Genomic DNA, 21,971 nt, shown 5'->3' on the forward strand with positions numbered 1-21,971 from the left:
CGAAGTGTAAGAAGCACTCGGCGAAGATGTTGCTGATGCTCCACACGGCTACGACTGAAAATCAAAATGTCATCAAAATAAACAACCACAAAGCGCCCAATGTACGGTTTCAGCACTTGATTCATAACCCGCATGAAAGTACTTGGCGCATTGGAGAGACCAAACGGCATAACCATCCATTCATAGAGGCCATCCTTGGTCTTAAATGCCGTCTTCCACTCATCCCCAAGTCTGATTCTGATCTGATGGTAGCCACTTCGAAGGTCCAACTTGGAGAAGATGGTGGCTCCATGCAACAAATCCAGCATGTCGTCAAGCCGCGGGATCGGGAAACGGTACTTCACTGTAATCTTGTTGATTGCTCTGCTGTCCACGCACATCCTCCATGAACCATCCTTCTTGGGAGTAAGTAGAGCTGGGACGGCACATGGACTGAGGCTCTCTCGGATGAATCCCTTGTCCAAAAGTTCTTGGACTTGGCGGTGAAGCTCCTCATGTTCTCTCGGATTCAGCCGGTATGCGGGAAGATTCGGTAAACTTGAACCGGGCACCAAATCTATGGCATGTTGGATGTCCCTCATCGGTGGAAGCTCCTTGGGAAGGTCCTCAGGGGTTACATCAGAAAAATTATCCAATATAGACTTGAAATCAAGAGGAACAACTTCTGAAATTTCAGCACCAACTTTCCTAGACACTAGTGCATACATGACTCCAATCTCTCGGCTACAAGCTTCAAACTTTCTCATGGTTAAAATCCGTTGGATTATCAGATTTTCAGAAGTAAAATCAGTGATCCGAAGGGGCTTTAACACAACTCTTTTGTTGGCACAATATAGAGAATAACAATTGCATCGACCATCATACTCGACACTACGATCATACAACCAAGGTCTTCCTAGAAGAAGATGGCACGCTTTCATGGGCAGAACATCGCACCATACTTCATCTCGGAAGTCCTTACCAAGTGAAAAACTGATCAAGCATCTTTGTTTAACAGGGATGGAGGAGTCTTCGATCCAACTTACCCGATACGGCTTTGGATGCGGTACCGGTTTCAGATTCAGCTTTTTCAGCACTTCTTCGGAAATGATGTTCATGCAGCTTCCATTGTCAATGATGAGGTTTAGAGACTTGTTGGCATGCTCGACGCGAGTGTGGAAGATATTGGTGCGCCTCCAATCTTCCTCCACGTTCTCCTCCTGCTTGCAACCCGTAAGAACCCGCCGCACGACGCACACAGGTAGATTTGAAGCTTCTAGCTCCACCGCAGGGGCTTCTTCATCATGTTCTTCGTTCCCTTCATTTCCCTCTTCATCAGCGGGTTGAGAGGGAGGAGTGACTTCAGAGGGTCCTATGATCTCATCCTCTTCACATACCAATGCAAATCGTTGGTCTCGGGTAGGACAAACAACGGCGAAATGGCCTCGCCCGCCGCACTTGTAGCATTCAACAGGATTCTTCCCTTGCGGTGTGGATTGTAACATAGCACCTTTACCCTTTTCATTAGCCCTTGGAGCACCCCTTTCCTGATATGTGCTTCTATTTACAGAGGTTTCAGATCTGAAAGCAGGGGCGTTACCTCGAGGAAATGGAACTCCTCGGTTGGTGCTACGCTTGGAAAATCTTCGTGCAACCGGTGCTTGCGCAGGACGTCTTTGTCGTAGCTGCGATTCAACTCGAATGGCGAGTTGGTATGCCTCCTCTAGGCTGAAGATGCGCGTCGTCATTAGCTCCCTCTTGATGTCATCCCTCAGCCCGGATCGGTACCGAGTTAGGGACTGTCGATCCGTCTCCGTGAGGTTGCTGCGGATCATCAACTCATGGAATCGGGCCGTATACTCCTCTACGGAAGAGCTTCCTTGACGAAGTTTCAGAAGTTCTTCGAAGAGTGTCTCCTCATAATCAAGGGGAAGATACTTTTCCTTCAAACGAAGTTTCATCTCCTCCCAATCATTGATAGGGGGCTGTCGGAGTCGATGAAGCTTCTCTTCAACGCTATGCCACCATATGCGTGCTTGGCCCTTGAGCTTCATCTTCACAAATCGCACCTTGGTTTCATTGGGCATGCTGAACCATTCGAAGTAGTCTTCGAGAGACATCAGCCAATCCTGAAAGTGGGTTGGATCCATGCTTCCGCTGTAATCAGCAACTTCTACACGAACCCGCTTCATGACATCGTCGAGATCATTGCGCTCCCGCTGATTTTGATGAACATAGGGGTTCCTGAAATTATTTCCCATACGAGGAATGTTTGGAGGGGGCATCCGCTGACCCCTAGGTGGCCTTTGGGGTGATAGACCCCCGGGGGAGAATGCTTCAACGTCAGGGTCTTCTGGATTTTCAGGATGTGCAGGAACGCCATGATCATCTTCAAGATTGTTTTGCTCGGGGAAGAGACGATCCCAAACAACTTCCATCTTCTGATTCAGAGCCGCCATTTGCTGGATGAGCTCGGCCATCATCTCAGCACGTTGTCGTTCATTGTTGTATGGGCGACCACTTCTGGTACTCATGGCGACAAGGATTCGCTCTGATACCAATTGACGCAATCGGGGTGGGCTGTAGATTTTTTCTTCTTTGAGAATGGCTGAATCTTTCTTCTTTTTTTTTTTTCTAAGCAATGGCAATGGAGGCTAGGGTTCTTTGTGGTGGAAGGAAGGAGGAAGAAGAGGGGTTGCTGGATGGGTGAGATTGGGTTCGTGGGATTCAACCAAGTGACTAGAATTGGGCATCCAATTGAGTGGGCGGCTGAAATTGGTTTGCACCTAATGGGTTGGCCGGCTTGGGTTATTTAGAGTCCTATTGGGTTTAGGACTCAAGGGAGGACGTGGGAAGGGGTTGTGGCATGAGGAATACGGCTGGGAGGCTGATGTGGCACACAAGGAGGCGCACACAAAGGGTGGAGGCGTGAGGAGAAAGAGAATGGATAAGGATAAGGTTGAGTTAGTTAGGGAAATCTCATCCAAAACTAACCCAATTTCAAATTGCATGAAGGGAGGCGTCCCACCTTCCCTCAGCCCCTTGGCATCGCACCAGCAAGAGGAGTAGCCTCTCTTCACATAAACAAATAAAAATTTCGAAATCCAAAACTAACTTCATTCATCATATCCTCCTTTATATAGAAAGAAAGGTTGGCAAAGGATAAGGACTACACAGAATTTTAAATTGAACTCCTAATCACATGAGGACTCTTTTAAAATTCAAATCTTCTAATTGACCAATCAAATACCTTGACACCTAAGCCTAAACACCTAAGATCCATATCTATGGCGTGTGGATTGAAACCCATCAAAAGGAATTCAGCCGCATGCCATGAGTTGGAATCTAGGTGGAATCCTTCTCGGGTACCAACATCAGCATGAAGTTCGGGAGACTCCTCAAATGTCATCTGATCTCCAAATTTTATGTTCTTATAGTCATTGGAAAGCTACGGATGTCTACTTTCCAACAAAATTTGAATCAACTTAATCAGACTTCTATAGCTCCCAAAATCTTTAAAATACTAGATGGTGTTCAATCTGTCACGGATTTCAACTGGATCTGAACTCTGAATTTCTTCCACATGTGAGAGGTCTTCATGGTTGAACTTCTCTTTCTTTTGACATGTGACCACTTCTACTTAGCCATGGACCCATTCACGCCTTGGAGTCAATCTAATTGACATTGAAGAGGCTAACCCATTGTGAATCAAATCACTTATTGCATGGACTCAATCTAATTTCAGCTTGGACTCAAATTCTTTTCACCCCTCACCCAATGTCCCACGCCATTAGAAGGAGGGTGGTGCTCCTGCATCAAATAATCTAATGAATCAATATGACTCCTAATTGGATTAGGATTGAAGAGTTCAATTGAGTCATGGTTCATTCAAGTCCTAATTAGATTAGGACTAGCATAGATTGAACCCAATTGGCTAATCCTAATTGGATTGGGATTAAACCATGAGAGAGGCACCTAATCCTCTTTGGAAGAGGATTAGGTTAACCAAGTAAGAGGGACATCAGCCCCTCTCACTTGGCTAGGGCGACATGAAGAGCTAGGGTCGGCGCCCTCTTCTTTGGTAAGTTGTCATGGAGCTCCTAATTGTTAGGAGCTCCACTCCCTTTAAAAGGAGGACTAGGGCCGGCCCCCCTTATGGATTGAAACCTCTCTTCCTCCAAGCCGTGGCCCTCTCTTTTCTTTGGTGTTTTCAGCCGCAAGCAAGGGAAAAGATCTCCAAGTGTTGGCGGCCTCCTTCCCTTCCCTTCCTTCATCCAACGCAAGGAACAAAAGAAGGCTGCGTAGGGGATCATCTTCTTCCTCTTCTTCATCCTTCTTCTTCCTCCTTCTAAGCACAATCAAGAGTTGATTGAGAAGGAGGACATCAGCCATCAAAGCTATCTCTGCAAGGGAGCTAGCACCCCGGTGAGATAGAGAGCTTGGATCGGATCCTGCTTCGTGTGGATACCCGTAGAGGCCGGACGTTTGAACGGCTTCAAGCGAACCCTCTTCCAAAACCACGAATTCAGATTTGCGGTGATCATCTACCCGCGCAAGGTGAAGATTTGATCTTCCTAATAGTTTTAAAAGTTTTAATTCTTACCTAATTATGAAAGGTCTCGAAACAACGTTCATGCGATGAACGTCGATCCCGCACATGCCTCTTCCGCTGCCATCTGATTTAATTTTTGAAATATCAGCGGCATGGGCGGGTTCCCAACATCAACTCGGCCAAACCTGGAGTCGACTCGCCAGTATCCGGAGATGACTCGACCCTCTAGAGACGACTCGTTCTCAAGGTTCCAGAGATCTAATTTTCTGCATTTCTTTCTCGAGTCGACTCGGCTCTCAGAGCCCAAAAATTGATCCTCTGTCTTTGGAGTTGAACTGCCTTGGAGTCGACTCAGATCATCTTGGAGTCGACTCGGTTCTCAAAGCCCAAAAACCGATCCTTTGTCTTTGGAGTTGAACTGCCTTGGAGTCGACTCGGATCATCTTGAAGTCGACTCGGCTGACTTGGGGTCGACTCTCGTATTCTCGGAGTCGACTCGTTCACAGAGTCATTTTGTTTGATTTTTTGCCTTTCAGTCTGCTTTCCTCTGAGAGTCGACTCTTACTTGTTTAGGAGTCGACTCGCCAAACGTTGGAGTCGACTCGAATTCTTCTGGAGTCAACTCGGTAACAGGGTCCAGAATACACTTCTCTGTCCTTCTGTCTGTTACTCCTTTGAGTCGACTCGGAACCGTCGGGAGTCGACTCGGTAAGCATCGGAGTCGACTCGAAACCGTTGGAGTCGACTCGATGACAGGGTCTGAAATTCATCTTTCTGTCCTTCTGTCTGTTCTCAGTCGGAGTCGACTCGTAGTGTACCGAAGTCGACTCGAGCTCGTGCCAGAACCTCTGAAACACTTAAAGTCGACTCGTACTCTTCCAGAGTCGACTCAAGCTTCAGACTTTGGCTTGAATTAGTTCAATACTTGGCCAAATGACTTTGAACAAAGGCTCGATGCTATTAAAGATAAATTCACATATATTTGCCTGAAACACTAGATTGAATTCATTAGTACAACTTGAAATATACTCAAATGCTTTGAGCTCATCAAAATCAAATAGGGGTATAACCAATTACTCCACAATCTCCTCCTTTTTGATGATGACAAAACATTGAGTATTTGTAAAGTGAATTGCTCAACCAAAAGGAGATTTATAATAAAGTTTTGAAATGAATTCAAATGTCTAGTCATTTAATTTATCCAAAAATTGAAAGGTATGAAACAGTAAATCCTGAAGTTAAAGCTTCCCCTTTCATTTGGAATTATATAAGCCTTCATATCATGCAATCAATTGTTTGGCTTATATGTGTTTAATGAATTTGCTTTCTTAAGATTTCAGATTCTCCCCCTTAACATATGCATTCAATTTTGTTTGGGTTCTCTGAATTTTTTTTTAATGTCTTGAAACTTTTGATCCTAAATTCTTACTTTCAGAGGGAAGATCTGACAATTTATTCTTGAGTATGATTTAACTAATCTCCGAATATCTCTTGAATAGATTCTGGAGATTACTCTTTGAGGAGCCCCAATAGAGAGATAATGAGCCTCGAGGTATCGAATCCACTAAGAACAAATTACTTTTTGCTTTACATTTCAATTCATATTTTCTCCCCCTTATTGTCATCATAGCAAAAAGAGCACAATACATAGAAAAGTATTAGAACTCAAGAATGCACAATTTTGAAAGGAAATTTCTACTCATTGTATTAAATTTAAATTTGAGTACAAGTGTGATTACATATCAAAAAAGTCCTCAAGGGACTGTACATCATAAAAACAGATAAAAATACACTAATTTTTTTTTGTAGTGGAGGATGTGGCTCCTGTACTCAGTCTAGTGTGTTTGATGACCATGCTTAACCCCTCATTGACGTTCCCTAGTTGTTCAAGGATCTCCGAGGTGGCCCTAGACTGTGTCGAGGTGAACTGGGTCAGACTTTCTTGGTGGATATCAAGTTTGAAGATCAAGGCATGTGCTAGCCTTTCTGCACCCTGACTTTGGCTACCAGGCTCATTTCTGATGCTATCTCGCATCTTCCTCGTGTCATCCTTTACGTCACTCATATTCCAATATTGAGCTTGGACTAGGCTTCTGATGTTGTAGATTTCCTCCTTCAGGTCTGCAACCATCTTGGACACGGCTGCTAAGGAGGGAACGACGTTAGTGGAGGGAGCAGTTAGGGGACTTCGGAGCTCTCTCAACAAGTCATCTCTCAGCTCTCTCACAATCTCCTGTCTCATCTTCTGGAGTTGCTCAGAGCTGATCCGGACTTCCAGGGGCTGCTGAGGTGGTGGTGCAGTAGAGGGTCCAGCTGAAATGGATGGGAATGAAGGACCAGAGGTGGAAGGAAAAGTGGGAGGAGCTATGTAGTGATCCTGGTCATGATCAGGACTAGGTGAATGATGGGTGGTAGGGTCGGATGGTGTGGATGAAGAGGTTCTCCTAACCCAGACTCCTTCTACTTTATGGAAGCCCATCCTGTGAAGAGTCCCCTCACCCATACGATCAGTGTGCCTAAGGGAGCGTGTGGGTTCTCTCTCAAGGATAGGGACCTCTAATTCCCTAAAAATAAGAGTAAAGAGCATACCATAGGGAAGGCTTAGCCTAGGCTTATCTAAGGGTTCACAGAGATACCTATAGATTAGCTTTGGAAAGTTTATGGGAATGTCATGTAGGATGTAGAACATTAATGCTAGGTCCTTTTCTGAGACAAAGTCAAACCAACCAGTCTTAGGAAAAAGGGTCCTAGATATGATGCTCAGGAGGAGTCGCATTTCAGCCATAAGCTGATTTGCAGACACCTCCTCGAGGGGAAATTGGGGTGGTCTCTCTAAAATGGCCGTAAGGGCCTCTGTCCTATCTGTAGGATGTGTGGGAGCGATCCCATCGCAAGACAAGTGAAGGATCCTAGCAATGAGATCTTCGGAAATGAGAATGGGTACATTGGCTACTACTCCTTGGACACCACCGCCACCCCTTGTGACGGTCCCATAAAATTTCCGAACTAACCCCGGGTAGGTGGGGAGGTCAAGAGAACAAAAATATTCTAGACTTTGGGCTCTAAGGTGATGCCTTAGGTTGAACCCTTCCCGAGAGAGGAAGTCAAAGTTGACTTTCCTCTCGGTAGAGACTGCCCTTCCGGCGCACGGTTGCGAGGGAACCATCCTCAGCGGAGAAGGAACCGGAGGTGGTGGCCTCACGGGTTCGTTTCTCGCCTTGGACCATCGCTCGGCGCCGCTCGCGGAGAGGTCTCTTCCGGCTCGGGACAACGGCTTTTCTAGGCATTTTGACCTAAAAACCGAGGGATGGACAAGAGAAATGGAAGAAAACCTGAGGGAGAGAATCTAAAACGGGTCGGAGACGAGGTCGGAGATGACTCTAGGGTTTTGGAACAGTGGTGGCCAAGAATAGAAGTGAGGAATAAACATTTTGATTAGGGTTAAAAATCGGATTCCTGACCTCGAGTCGACTTCGGTAAGTCGCGAGTCGACTCGACCTCGAGTCGACTCCTAAATATGCGCGAGTCAACTCGCCCACGAGCCGACTCTGAAATCTATTTGAGTCGACTCGAACTCTGGCACATAACAAAAAAAAAAAAAAACTTGTTATTACCGTGCCAAAGGAGAGAGTTATAGAAATATCTAAGATTTAAGATCTGATTTGATGACCATAGATAAGAAATCCTATATCTAACATAAGCTAATCATCAAAATCAATCATTTAGAGGGGAGTATCACAAGAATAGATCAATCACTCCTAACCCTCTTCAAAGAATGCAAAATCGATCTTCACTCAAGGGTTTTGTGAAGATATCAGCAAGTTGATCATCAGTGCAAACAAATTCAAGCATTACATCACCATTTAACACATGATCTCTTATGAAGTGATGTCTTATCTCAATATGTTTAGTTCTTGAGTGTTGAATTGGATTTTTAGTTAGATTTATGGCACTTGTATTATCACAATTTATGGGAATCTTATCTTGTTTAATGCTATAATCTTCAAGTTGTTGCTTGATACATAAAATTTGAGCACAACAACTTCCGGCAGCAACATATTCGGCTTCAGCCGCAGATAGTGCCACCGAGTTTTGTTTCTTGCTAAACCACGAAATTAAGTTTTCTTCTAAAAATTGACAAGACCCGCTGGTGCTTTTTCTATCAAGTTTACAACCAGCGAAGTCTGAATCAGTGTACCCTATTAAATTTATGCTTGATTCTTTAGAGTACCATAGACCTAAGTTTTTTGTTCCTATGAGATATTTAAAAATTCTCTTAACTGTAATTAGGTGTGATTCTTTAGGATTAGATTGATATCTAGCACACATGCATACACTAAATATAATATCAGGTCTACTTGCTGTAAGATATAGTAAAGATCCTATGATACCTCTATACAGCTTTTGATCAACTGATTTACCTGATTCATCTTTGTCTAGTTTGCATGATAAGCTCTTGGGGGTGCCAATTGCCTTATTTCCATCCATATCAAACTTCTTTAGCATTTTCTTGATGTATTTGCTTGATTGATGAAAATTCCTTCCTTGGATTGTTTGATTTGAAGTCCGAGGAAGTAGTTCAATTCTTCCATCATGCTCATCTCAAATTCACTCTGCATTAACTCAGCAAACTCTTCGCAAAGGCGATTGTTAGTAGCACCGAAAATAATATCATCTACATAAATCTGCACTACCAACATATTTTTGTTTTCCTTTTTCAAAAACAGAGTTGTATCAACATTTCCTCTAGAAAATTCATGGTCTAATAGAAATTTGCTAAGTCTTTCATACCATGCTCTAGGAGCTTGTTTTAGACCATAAAGTGCTTTGTTTAGTTTATAAACATGATTGGGGTATTGATGATTCTCAAAATCAGGAGATTATTCTACATAAACTTTCTCATTAATATACCCATTCAAGAAAGCACTTTTTACATCCATTTAGAATAATTTGAAATCTTTATTGCATGCAAATGCTAGTAACAATCTAATTGCCTCAAGTCTAGCTACAGGAGCAAAAGTCTCATCAAAATCTATACCTTCTTCTTGATTATAGCCCTTTGCTACTAGTCTAGCCTTGTTTCTAATCACAATTTTATTTTCATCAAGTTTATTTTTGTATAACCATTTAGTTCCTATTATTGAGTATTCAGTGGGTCTTTCAACTAAGTTCCATACTTTATTTCTTGTAAATTGGTTAAGTTCCTCTTGCATAGCATTTATTCAATTTACATCACTTTCAGTTTCTTCTGTGTTCTTAGGTTCAAAGTGTGAGACAAATACAAGATGATTATTTAAGTTCCTAAGAGATGCTCTAGTTCTAACAGGTTGAGATGGATCATCTAAAATTAATTCTTTAGGATGACCATGAGCATACCTCCATGCCTTAGTAAACCCATGATCAACAGTTACCTCTTGGCTTGTTGAAGTTTCTCCAATTTGCTTCGGTTCATTCTCTTGTAATGTCATATCATCTATCCTTTTCTCAAGTATTCCTGCATCATCATCAAGAGCTACTCTCTTGCTAGAAGAGACATTATTAGTATCATCAAAAACAACATGTATAGACTCTTCAATAATAAGGGTTCTTTTGTTGAAGACTCTATAAGCTTTACTTGATGTAGAATATCCCAAAAAGATACCTTAATCAGATTTAGAATCAGATTTGCCTAAGTTATCTTTGCCATTATTATGAATGAAACATCTACACCCAAAAATATGAAAATAGTTTACTTTGGGCTTTCTATCTCTCCAAAGTTCATAAGGTGTTTTCTTTATAATTGGTCTCAATAAAACTCTATTTAATATATGACATGACGTGTTAATGGCTTCTCCCCAAAAATACTTAGGGAGGTTACTTTCACACAACCTGGTTCTAGCCATTTCCTCTAGGGTTCTATTCTTTCTTTCCACAACTCCATTTTGTTGTGGTGTCCTAGGTGTAGAGAAATTATGAGTTATCCCCTTTTTACTATAGAATTCATCAAATAGATGATTTTCAAATTCCGTTCCATGATCACTCCTAATAGCTACAACTGATGCATTTCTTGAGTTAGTTACTTCCTTATAAAATTTCTTAAATACTGAAAATGCTTCATCTTTATGAGCTAAAAACATGACCCATATGTATCTAGAAAAATCATCCACAATGATAAGACCATACTTGTTTCCACCAAGGCTTGTGGTTCTAGTTGGTCCAAAAAGATCCATGTGAAGTAGTTCAAGGGGTCTAGCAGTAGAGACACAATTTATGGATTTAAAGAAACTTCTAGATTGTTTGCCATATTGACATGCTTCACAAATTTTATTTTTCTCAAATTTTAGCTTTGACAAACCAATCACAGAATCTCTTTTAACTAATTTTGATATTGTATCCATACCTGCATGACTTAATTTACGATGCCATAACCAACTTGCATCATTGACTTTAGAATCACTAGCTACTAGGCACGGGCTATTATTGGCGAGATCTTCAAGATCTACTGCATAAACATTGCCACGTCTTATTCCCTTGAATATTAAGCTATTGTCAATTGAGTTGGTTATGATGCATAGAGATGGCTTAAACAGAACATCAAAATCTCTATCACTTAATTGACTAACGCTAAGTAAGTTATGCTTAAGATCATCTACAAATCGTACATTATCAACGAAGGTTGAAGAGGTGATTTGGACTTTACCTATGCCAACGATGTGACCTTGGTTATCATCTCGAAAAGTTACAGCACCTCCCTTTTTAGGCTTTAGGATGAAAAATTGCTCCTTGTCACCCGTCATGTGTCTTGAGCAGCCACTATCCAAGTACCAACAGTTTTTGTCGACTTTGGCTGCAAGACACTCCTACACAAGGAAATCATACAATTTTAGGTACCCAAGTTTTCTTGGGTCCTTCAAGGTTAGTAATGTTGGTTTCTTTTGAAACCCAAACTTTTTTAATTTTTCTTTTAGCTTCTACTTTCCTATGGTCACACACATTAGCTTTATGTCCTACTTTTCCATAGCAAAAATAGGTTATATTTTTAGTTTTACTTTTTCCAGCTTTTACAAAAAAGTTTTTAAGAAACTTTTGCTTATTCTTAGGCTTATACCCTAAACCAGCTCTATTAAACATAGCTCGTTGATTATTAAGGATCATCTCCAATTTTTTAGAACTATATGTAAACTTTTCTACAATAGGTTTGTATTTTTCAAGTTCTTTTGTTAACTTCAGTTTTTCTATTTTTAGTAAGTTTAAATCTTTTGTAAGATTATCTTTTATAGTTTGTTTACTGTTTTTAAGTTCTGAAACTTCCTTAGTTAGTCTTTCGTTATCTTTAATTAAGGTATTAGTTTTTTGAGTTAGTATTTGGTTGCTTGTTTTAAGTTCTAAATTTTCTTTGATGATAGAATCCTTGTCCTTAATTAATTTATCGTACTTATGGGAGTGAGATTGATTAGTTAGTTTTAATTCTTTATTTTTAAGGTTTATTGTCTTATATTCATCCATTAGTTCATTAAAAGCATCATACAATTCATCAAAGGTAAAATCTAAATGCGTTTCAGATATTACCTCATTATCATTTGCCATGAAGCAAAAATTTGCCTTTTCCTCTCGTTCCTCATCCGATGATGATGATGATTGATCGGAGTCTGTCAAGGTGGAGACAAGAGCTTTCTTCTTCTTGTATTTGCTGCCCTTCTTCAGCAAGGGACAGTCGATTCTGAAATGTCCCGGCTTCTTGCATTCATAGCAACCGATTCCCTCACTTTCTCTTTCCTTTCCTTTGTCCTTGTTCTAGGAACTTGAGGAACCTCTCCTCTGATGAAAGGATTGTTAGATGTATGCCCTAGAAGCCAATTTGGCTGACACATTGTTGATTCTAGGGACATAATTTTGTACTTGACTGTTTATTATTGAATAAATAAAAGGCATCCTTTCATTCATATTGTTTATGTGTCTATGAATCGTCCAAGAAATTAATAAGATGATGATACATATTCTCAAGAGTTGAGAATTTGAGCCATGTATCATTGGTGATTAATTTCTAAATGCTCCTGATCAATGGATCATCACGAGGACGGTGATCGATCCGATCAGTGCACAGATCACTCTCCTTCTGGATGGACGAGACTTGAGTCCACAGTGTAGGGACACTGAAGTGATAGTGCAGGTGCTTGTTAGAGAACAAGGGTACTGAGCGTGACCAAGACAAGAAGTCACTTGGATGTCTATCCACTCGTCAGTGACTTGCTTGATGTTGCAGTAGTGTGACTGGTCCTTTGACCTGCGGTGCTTCGGCTACTCACAGTGAGGTTATTGTAGTTTGACTGCACACATACATGGTCTCTAGCCATATGGGTCCATGCAGTGTAGATTGGCTGCAGTAGGTTCACTGTAGGAGTAGGGTATGCACCTATAAGGAATCTATCGACCTTGATAGAAGAGGAGTGATCCTATGTGATTTGTTAGACTGAGTTCTAAGACCTTGGCCAGGGCAGTAATATAAAGTGGAGAAAGAGTTTTCCACTATCGAACTCGAGTCGAATAAATCTTGACATATGACAGACGATGGGGTTTGACGAGTTGTCCATGACCTCCGTCCTGTAGGGATCCACGATAGTAGGACTGTATCACATGTTAACTGCACCTAGAGGTTCATCATTCCATTCTGCTGGGTAGCCACTACATGCTGCTAGGTGTCACTGGTGGATGGTGGAACTCATAGGGATTATCTTGATGATCGATAAACCCTAATGAGTTGAGTTGGAATCGTTCCAACCCATTGAAAGCAGTTTTCAATGATATTGAGATAGAGATCACAATATATCTCACTACCAGTCAGAATAGAACCTATGGGGTCACACACACTAGAAGTATTGACCGATCCGATGGTTGAAATCGTGATTAGGAATCACAAGTAATCAATTTGATTGATAAGAAGTTGAAGAAGGAAAGGGAATTAATTAATTGGACTTGAAACAAGAGTCCTACTTCGGGTAGGATTCCTAGAGTCCTAATTGGATTAGGACTGGGAATCCTAGTTGGAGTAGGACTGGGATTCCTACTTGGAATAGGATTCCTACAATCCTAATGAGATTAGGAACTTTGAATTAAAATTGGATTCCTACTTGGAGTAGGATTCCTAGAAATCCTAATTGGATTAGGACTTCGAATTCAAATAAAGTCCTAATTGGATTAGGACTAAAATTAAACAAATCCTAATTGGATTAGGATTCCTTAAGTCTAAATTAATTATTAATCTAATGAATCAACATGACTCCTAATTGGATTAGGATTGAAGAGTTCAATTAAGTCATGATTCATTCAAGTCCTAATTGGATTAGGACTAGCGTAGATTGAACCCAAATTTGGCTAATCCTAATTAGATTAGGATTAAACCATGAGAGAGGCACCTAATCCTTTTTGGAAGAGGATTGGGTTAACCAAGTAAGAGGGGCATCAGCCCCTCTTCACTTAGTTGGTGCGACATGAAGAGAGAAGGGGGCCGGCGCCCCCTCTTGGAAAGTAGTCAAGGGCTCCTAACTTGTAGGAGCCCTTCATCCTTATTAAAGGAGGACTAGGGCCGGCGCCCTAGATGGACCTTTCTCCTCTTCATCATGTGGCCACCCCCTCTCCATCTCTCCTTGGTTCAGCCGCCATCAGCAAAGGGAAAAGAAGAGGAGGCGTCTCCCTCCTCTTGGTCTTCTTCCTTGGCTCCAACGCATGGAAAAAGAAGAAGGCTGCAGGGGCTTTTGATCTTCTTCCCATCTTCATCCTTCTTCTTCCTCCTCTCAAGCACAATCAAGGGTTGATTGAAAGAGAGGAGATCAGCCATCAAAAGCTATCTCTGCAAGGGAGCTAGCACCCCGGTGAGATAGAGAGCTTGGATCGAATCCTGCTTCGTGTGGATACCCGTAGAGGCCGGACGTTTAAACGGCTTCAAGCGAACCCTCTTCCAAAACCACGAATTCAGATTTGCGGTGATCATCTACCCGCGCAAAGTGAAGATTTGATCTTCCTAATAGTTTTAAAAGTTTTAATTCTTACCTAATTACGAAAGGTCTAGAAACAACGTTCATGCGATGAACGTCGATCCCGCACATGCCTCTTCCGCTGCCACCTGATTTAATTTTTGAAATATCAGCGGCATGGGCGGGTTCCCAACAGTGGTATCAGAGCCTAGGCTTCGTAGATTAAGGTAAGAATTAAATATCTAAAGGCATATTAGATCTGAAAATTGAATGATCATGCATGCTGAAAAATTCTGCATGCAGATTTTCCAGGGGTGCTGATTTTTTTGCATGCTGATTTTTATGTGATAAAAAGATGATTCTAAATGCATTGTTAATGGGATTACAAAGTTTAGAATCATGATTAGCATGATCAGCGACCTATGTCATGATACAATCAGTTAGTTTTCAGATCTGAAAATTATAATTGTTGCATACGGTGATGATCATAGGATTCAACCCCTTTTGGTATCAAATGTAATGACCTGCGATGTGATCTGCGATGTCATGTAATTTTTCAGATGCTTGCATGCATCTTGTTTGATGTTTTGAGAGGCCTGCGTGCCTCCTAAAAGGAGATGTAATTTATTTTTATTTTTATTTTACATCTGGTTGTATTTCTGTGATGTGATGTACATCAACGATTAAGCTGAAGCAAAAGCATGAGATGAAAGGTGATCCAAGCGGTTGATGGCGATGGGATCAAGGGTTGATCAAGGATCGAATCAAGGAGGCTTGGAACCAATTCAAGAGTTGAAGACCACTTGATCGATTGATGTGCATGTGCTTGTAATACGACCTGTTGCTGGTGGTCCAAACCGAGAACGATTGGCACTGCGGTGTGAACGGGGTTCCGTCTGAGTTGTCTTGGTTGGTGTTGGTTGCGCTCCACCTTCCGCCAAGAAACCTGCAAACAAGCCTTGCACCACCACCAGGGTGGTGATGGCCCTCCGACGGTCAAGTCAGAGGAGATTGGAGGAGGAGGAGAGGTGATAATCGCAAGTAAGAGAGTGCTCTGGGAGATATTGCTCACCCCCCCCTTTCTCCCCCCAGCCGCATATATACCTGGCTGGGGGGTCTCTCAGGGGGGTTCGTTATCGTGGGGCACGATGGTGTGGCCACTGACATGGCCGTTACAGGGCGTCGTGGAGCAGCACCGGGTACGGCCACGTCAGGGCATAGTGGGGCTCCGCTTTGTACGGCTGATGCAGGAGATCGTGGAGCAGCATCGGATACAGCCGTTGCAGGGAGTAGTGGAGCAGGAGGCCGCGGCGTGCCTCTGGGGAATAGCCTGTCGTTATCAAGAGATCTCCGACTCGGGGTCGGAGCGCTGGATCAAGGGGCAGCCGACTCGGGGTCGGGCTGCGGAGCCGAGGATATCCGACTCGGGGTCGGATTGCTGGATCAAAGGGCAGCCGACTCGGGGTCGGGCTGCGGAGCCGAGGACGTCCGACTCGGGGTCGGAGCGCTGGATCAAAGGGCAGCCGACTCGGGGTCGGGCTGCGGAGCCGAGGATGTCCGACTCGGGGTCGGATTGCTGGATCAAAGGGCAGCCGTAGTCTTCCTGGGCGCGCGTGCCGGTCACGTGGGGCATGGCGGCTTATTTCCCCCGTAACAGTAGCCCCCCACTTCCGAGCCTGGAACCAGAAGGGGAACAGGTGAAGGGAGTGATGTTTCGGGATTGCCGCCGTTCCTCGGAGAGGCGCGCGCGCTTCGAGCTCCCCGCCCTTTTTATGGCGTATGGCGGTTATTGCTGACCTGGCAGTCTGAGGATTTCGGCGGACATCCTTCCTTAATGGTGTCGATTCGCCTTTGGGGCGCGAGCGACCCTTCGGCAGCCAGGCGTCCTCTGGCATCATCGAGGCGTCACTTGCCTTTCCGCCTATTTAATCGGGGGCCTTTCCCCGTCTGTCTTCTTCTTTACAGATATTTTCAAGTTTCCCCTTTGCGCAGCTGTTGCTGCCGTCGGACTGTTCACTTGTTTCTCCTTTGGCGCTCTCGGAGCCGTTCTTACATCTTTTCCGGTGAGTTTTCCCCATTCTTCTACTTAGGGCTCTCCATACTTTCCCCTCTTATACTAGTGTACTCCAGTCGCTCCGGTCTTTCCCCCCTTCCTGTCCCCGTCCTGACCGTAGGTTTATTGGCCATTAGGAATGGGCGAAGTGAGAGCAGACCAAATTAAGTCGGAGCTGGTCGCCACAGACTTAGACAGACTCGTGGCTCGGTACCACCTTCCCGAGGCCTGCAACGCCACGCTCCCGGGGCCTGAGGAGAGGATGTCCCATCCTCCTCCAGGGAAGATCGCCATCAATGAGGGCATTCTCCAGGCCGGGTTCCACTTTTCCCCTTCGGACTTGGTCATGCAGGTGCTACGGGGTTTAAGAGTGGCACCGACGCAACTGGTGCCGAACTCGTGGCGGGCCCTGACGGTCTTCCAGGTTCTCTGCCGTATGCACGAGATCCCCGCCACCCTGAATGTTTTTTGGGAGTTCTACAGCCTGAGCGGCCACCCCCAGGACAAAGGGTGGTGGTGCTTCGCAGCGCGGCGAGGATGCGGCCTTGTCAAGGAGGCTCCTACCTCCATTCACAAATGGAAGGAGCGCTTCTTTTTTGTTGATGCAGATCCCTCTTGGGAAATCAGGGCGACCTGGGAGACCCCGATGAAGTCTCCGATCGGCCTATCGAGACTGTCAAGGGAGGAGTCCGATGGCTTGGCCGCCTTGAAGGGGTTGGTTGCCGAGGGCCAGCTCCCCCCGGTGGCCCGCCTTATTTCCGAGGATACTTTGGTGAATGTCGGTCTGAGCTCGGTCCCCACCGACCGTGAGTCCGCCACCGATTCTTTCTTGACTTTTTCCCTTCTTTCGTCCCGTTCTTTCCTTTGGTTTCTCCGTCTCCGACTATCCCGTCCTTTTTGCAGAGATCGACGACGTCATGCGGTCGGTGAAGACAAAGGCTGTTGGTAGGGCGTCCCTGCTGGAAGCAGCCCAGAGGAGGAAACGAGCTCTTCCGAGCGGGGCCCCACCGGCGAAGAAGTCCCGTAAGGAGGTGCCTCCGACGCCGACCGACGAGTCCGGGCCCACCGATCAGGGAGACGTCGTGGGCACGGACCGGCAGCTGACGCTGTATCAGCCCTCCGGTGGTAAGATTGCCGCTACTCCGGAGGTATCATCCGAGCCTGCCCGAGACGGACGGGTCGGACGTGATCGGTCCCCGACCCGGCCTTCGACTCGGTCGGCTCCTGATGACTCGAGGAGGGACGCGCCGAGGCCCCGACCGAGCGGGACCCTATCAATTCTTGGGGTGACCCCCGCCCCGAGCGCGATCGGCCGGACTCTTCCCCAGGCGATGGATAGGGGTAAGGCTGCAGAACCACCGTCCGGCTCTGGGGAGAAATCGGGGTCTGCCTTCACTACCGATGGCGCCCGAAATCTCATCGAAACAGTGCTGCTGGAGAAGGACCGTCGGCGGGTCCGGGAGTTGGAGGTCTCTGACGTTGGGGCTGCCAGCTGTGTCTGTCTCATGTCGGTGAGTGTTCTTCTGGCCGCTTTTCACCATTTATTGGCTCTGTTGTTCTCTGCCTGACTCCCTTATTTTTCCTATTTCTTAGCTCGCCCAGTACATGATCCGTCTGGAGGAGTGCTACAAGGAACAGGCGGGGCTTCTGGCGAAGGCCGAGGACCGGCTGAAAGCAGTGGAAAAGGGAGGCCAGGCTGTGGCAGGCAGGACGACCGGGGACTTCGAGGCGAGGCTCCGGGAGGCCGAAGAGCGGGCACTCGGCTTTGCTGCCCTCGAGAAGCAACTGTTGGAGGCTCAGGAGCAGCTCAAGGTTGCCTCGGGTCTCGAGGGCGAGGTCAAGAAGGCGGATGAGCGGGCCGAGAAGCAGTCCCGGAAGGCTGCCGACTACCGGGAGAGGTGGGAGAAGGCCCAGCGGTCAGCCGACAACGCCCGCAACCGAACCCGGTCTCTTGAAGCTAAGCTGGGCGAATTGGAGTCGGCCTTGGAGAAGTCCCGTGCGAGCGATCAGGAGCTTCATTCGCGCCTGACGGAGGCTGAGGCTGCTCGCATTGCTGCCGAAGCGAAGCACAAGGAGGCTCGGGCTGAGCTGCTGAGGGTCTCCACCGAGGCGGAAGGCCGGATTGTGGCGAAGGTCTTGGAGGCGAAAGCCCAGATTATGGAGCGGGCAGAGGCGGCGCTGGCCGAGAGGAGTGCGGAAATCGGGCGTCAGGCGGTAGAGGCTTATCGCCAGTCCGCCGAGTTCGCTCATGATATGTCGGAGGCAGTACAGACCTATCGTCAGTCCGACGAGTTTGTCCGTGACGCGTCGGACGCGGGGGCCGAAGCCTTTGTCTTAGGCTTCGAGGAGGGCCTGGCAAGGGTGTCGGCTAAGTACCCCGAAGTTGACCTGAGCGAGATCTCCCTTCTCGACTCCTCTCCGGCGCCATTGCCTGTTGGTTCTCCTGCTGCTTCCCTACCTCCTGCGGACGAGCCCGACGTTCCCGACCCGGGAGTTCCTCCAAGCTGACCTCTTGTACCTTTCGTTGTCTTCTTTTTTTTTTTGTATACCGGCGTTTTGCCAAATTGTATGGGCCTCGGCCCTGAAACAATGAAAATTAATGCAAGTTGAATGTTTCTTCATCTCGCCTTCGTCCTTCTTTTTCTTTTAACTCTCGGTAGCGTCTTGCTGACTCCTGGCTCCCGAAATTCTTCCGGCGCTAGGCCAGGCATCCGAGGGTTAGGCCTCAGGAAACTCTTCCGGCGCTAAGCCAGGCATCCGAGGGTTGGGCCTCAGAAAATTCTTCCGGCGCTAAGCCAGGCATCCGAGGGTTAGGCCTCGGGAAATTCTTCCGGCGCTAAGCCAGGCATCCGAGGGTTAGGCCTCAGAAAATTCTTCCGGCGCTAAGCCAGGCATCCGAGGGTTAGGCCTCAGGAAATTCTTCCGGCGCTAAGCCAGGCATCCGAGAGTTAGGCCCCAGGAAATTCTTCCGGCGCTAAGCCAGGCATCCGAGGGTTAGGCCTCAGGAAACTCTTCCGGCGCTAAGCCAGGCATCCGAGGGTTAGGCCCCAGGAAATTCTTCCGGCGCTAAGCCAGGCATCCGAGGGTTAGGCCTCAGGAAACTCTTCCGGCGCTAAGCCAGGCATCCGAGGGTTAGGCCTCAGGAAACTCTTCCGGCGCTAAGCCAGGCATCCGAGGGTTAGGCCTCAGGAAATTCTTCCGGCGCTAAGCCAGGCATCCGAGGGTTAGGCCTCAGGAAATTCTTCCGGCGCTAAGCCAGGCATCCGAGGGTTAGGCCTCAGAAAACTCTTCCGGCGCTAAGCCAGGCATCCGAGGGTTAGGCCTCAGGAAACTCTTCCGGCGCTAAGCCAGGCATCCGAGGGTTAGGCCTCAGGAAATTCTTCCGGCGCTAAGCCAGGCATCCGAGGGTTAGGCCTCAGGAAATTCTTCCGGCGCTAAGCCGGGCATCCGAGGGTTAGGCCTCAGGAAATTCCACTCGTTGGTCGACCAAGGCTGGCGCATGCCGAGGCAACTGGTCGGGGCTTCAGGCTAGTCTGCTCCCGGGATGGTCATCGGGTTAGCCTGGCATCCGAGGGCCGAGCCTCGGGACCTTCCACTCGTTGGTCGGCCAAGGCTGGCGCAAGCCGAGGCGACCGGTCGGGGCTTCCGGCTAGTCTGCTCCCGGGATGATCATCGGGCTAGCCAGGCATCCGAGGGCCGTCAAGCCTCAGGAAATTCCGCTCGTTGGTCGGCCAAGGCTGGCGCAAGCCGAGGCGACCGGTCGGGGCTTCAGGCTAGTCTGCTCCCGGGATGATCGTCGGGTTAGCCTGGCATCCGAGGGTTGTCAAGCCTCAGGAAATTCCACTCGTTGGTCGGCCAAGGCTGGCGCGAGCCGAGGCGACCGGTCGGGGCTTCAGGCTAGTCTGCTCCCGGGATGATCGTCGGGTTAGCCTGGCATCCGAGGGCCGAGCCTCGGGACATTCCGCTCGTTGTTCGGCCAAGGCTGGCGCAAGCCGAGGCGACCGGTCGGGGCTTCAGGCTAGTCTGCTCCCGGGATGATCATCGGGTTAGCCTGGCATCCGAGGGCCGAGCCTCGGGACATTCCGCTCGTTGGTCGGCCAAGGCTGGCGCAAGCCGAGGCGACCGGTCGGGGCTTCAGGCTAGTCTGCTCCCGGGATGGTCATCGGGTTAGCCTGGCATCCGAGGGCCGAGCCTCGGGACCTTCCACTCGTTGGTCGGCCAAGGCTGGCGCAAGCCGAGGCGACCGGTCGGGGCTTCCGGCTAGTCTGCTCCCGGGATGATCATCGGGCTAGCCAGGCATCCGAGGGCCGTCAAGCCTCAGGAAATTCCGCTCGTTGGTCGGCCAAGGCTGGCGCAAGCCGAGGCGACCGGTCGGGGCTTCCGGCTAGTCTGCTCCCGGGATGATCATCGGGCTAGCCAGGCATCCGAGGGCCGAGCCTCGGGACATTCCACTCGTTGGTCGGCCAAGGCTGGCGCAAGCCGAGGCGACCGGTCGGGGCTTCCGGCTAGTCTGCTCCCGGGATGATCATCGGGCTAGCCAGGCATCCGAGGGCCGAGCCTCGGGAAATTCCGCTCACTGGTCGTGCGCTTGTCGCTCGCTGCCCGACGGGGTTTCTCCGTGGCCAGCCGCGATCATGTTTCTCCTTTTCTCTAAGCGTTGCCTGGGGGAACACGAGAAGGGCATTAAACGCTAATTAATGCGTTACCTGGGAAATCGGATCGCCAGCTGCTGCTTGCGAGGAGTGTTAGTTGAGCGGCCGCGATACGCGGGTTCTTCGAGGAGGATACGGCCTGGGCGCGAGCGGAGATATGTGGACCTAGGGGTACATGACACCCGGATTGTCCTGCACAAAGAATGCGGTTTAAGGAGAATGACGCTTAGGAAATCGCGGGGAGATACGCCTCGGGAGCCGGAACGGCTCCGGTTTCAATGCGCCTGCATTTATTGGAGCCACCCGTATCGGAACGACCAGGGGGCCGCAGTTTGGCTATAAATACAGGTGCAGGTACGATGGAGTTTGCCAAGCCGGAGCTGTTCAGGTTGCCATGGATCGCGGACCTCCTCCTTGGCATATGACTGAGAGACTCCTGTTGAAGGAAAGGGGAGGCGCTCCCCTTGCGACTTCAGCCAACTAGCCGTTTCATCTGGGATCAACAAGGAGGGTCTTCCCGGCGGAACTCCGCTCTAGGCGTTTCATCCGGGATCACATCTCCCCTCCTTGAAGTTCAGCCTCCCGATTGAGCTCTGCACCAGACGCTCAGTCCGGGACCGCGCCTCCATATGCTCTTCCCCCTCGAATTCCTTCTCTTTCCTACCACTGGGGAGGATGGGAATATCCTTTGGAGGCGGCGTTCCCCTGGGGGCAGCGGGAGCTTCTTCTGCGGCGGCTCCTCGTCTTTTTGGTGAGGTGCTGGATGGCGCCTCCGGTTAGAAGCA

This window comes from Phoenix dactylifera, chromosome 15 (assembly GCF_051530095.1).
Source record: "Phoenix dactylifera cultivar Ajwa chromosome 15, Ajwa_hap1_PhDact_Kaust_v1.1, whole genome shotgun sequence".
In the NCBI taxonomy this organism is placed as follows: Eukaryota; Viridiplantae; Streptophyta; class Magnoliopsida; order Arecales; family Arecaceae; genus Phoenix; species Phoenix dactylifera.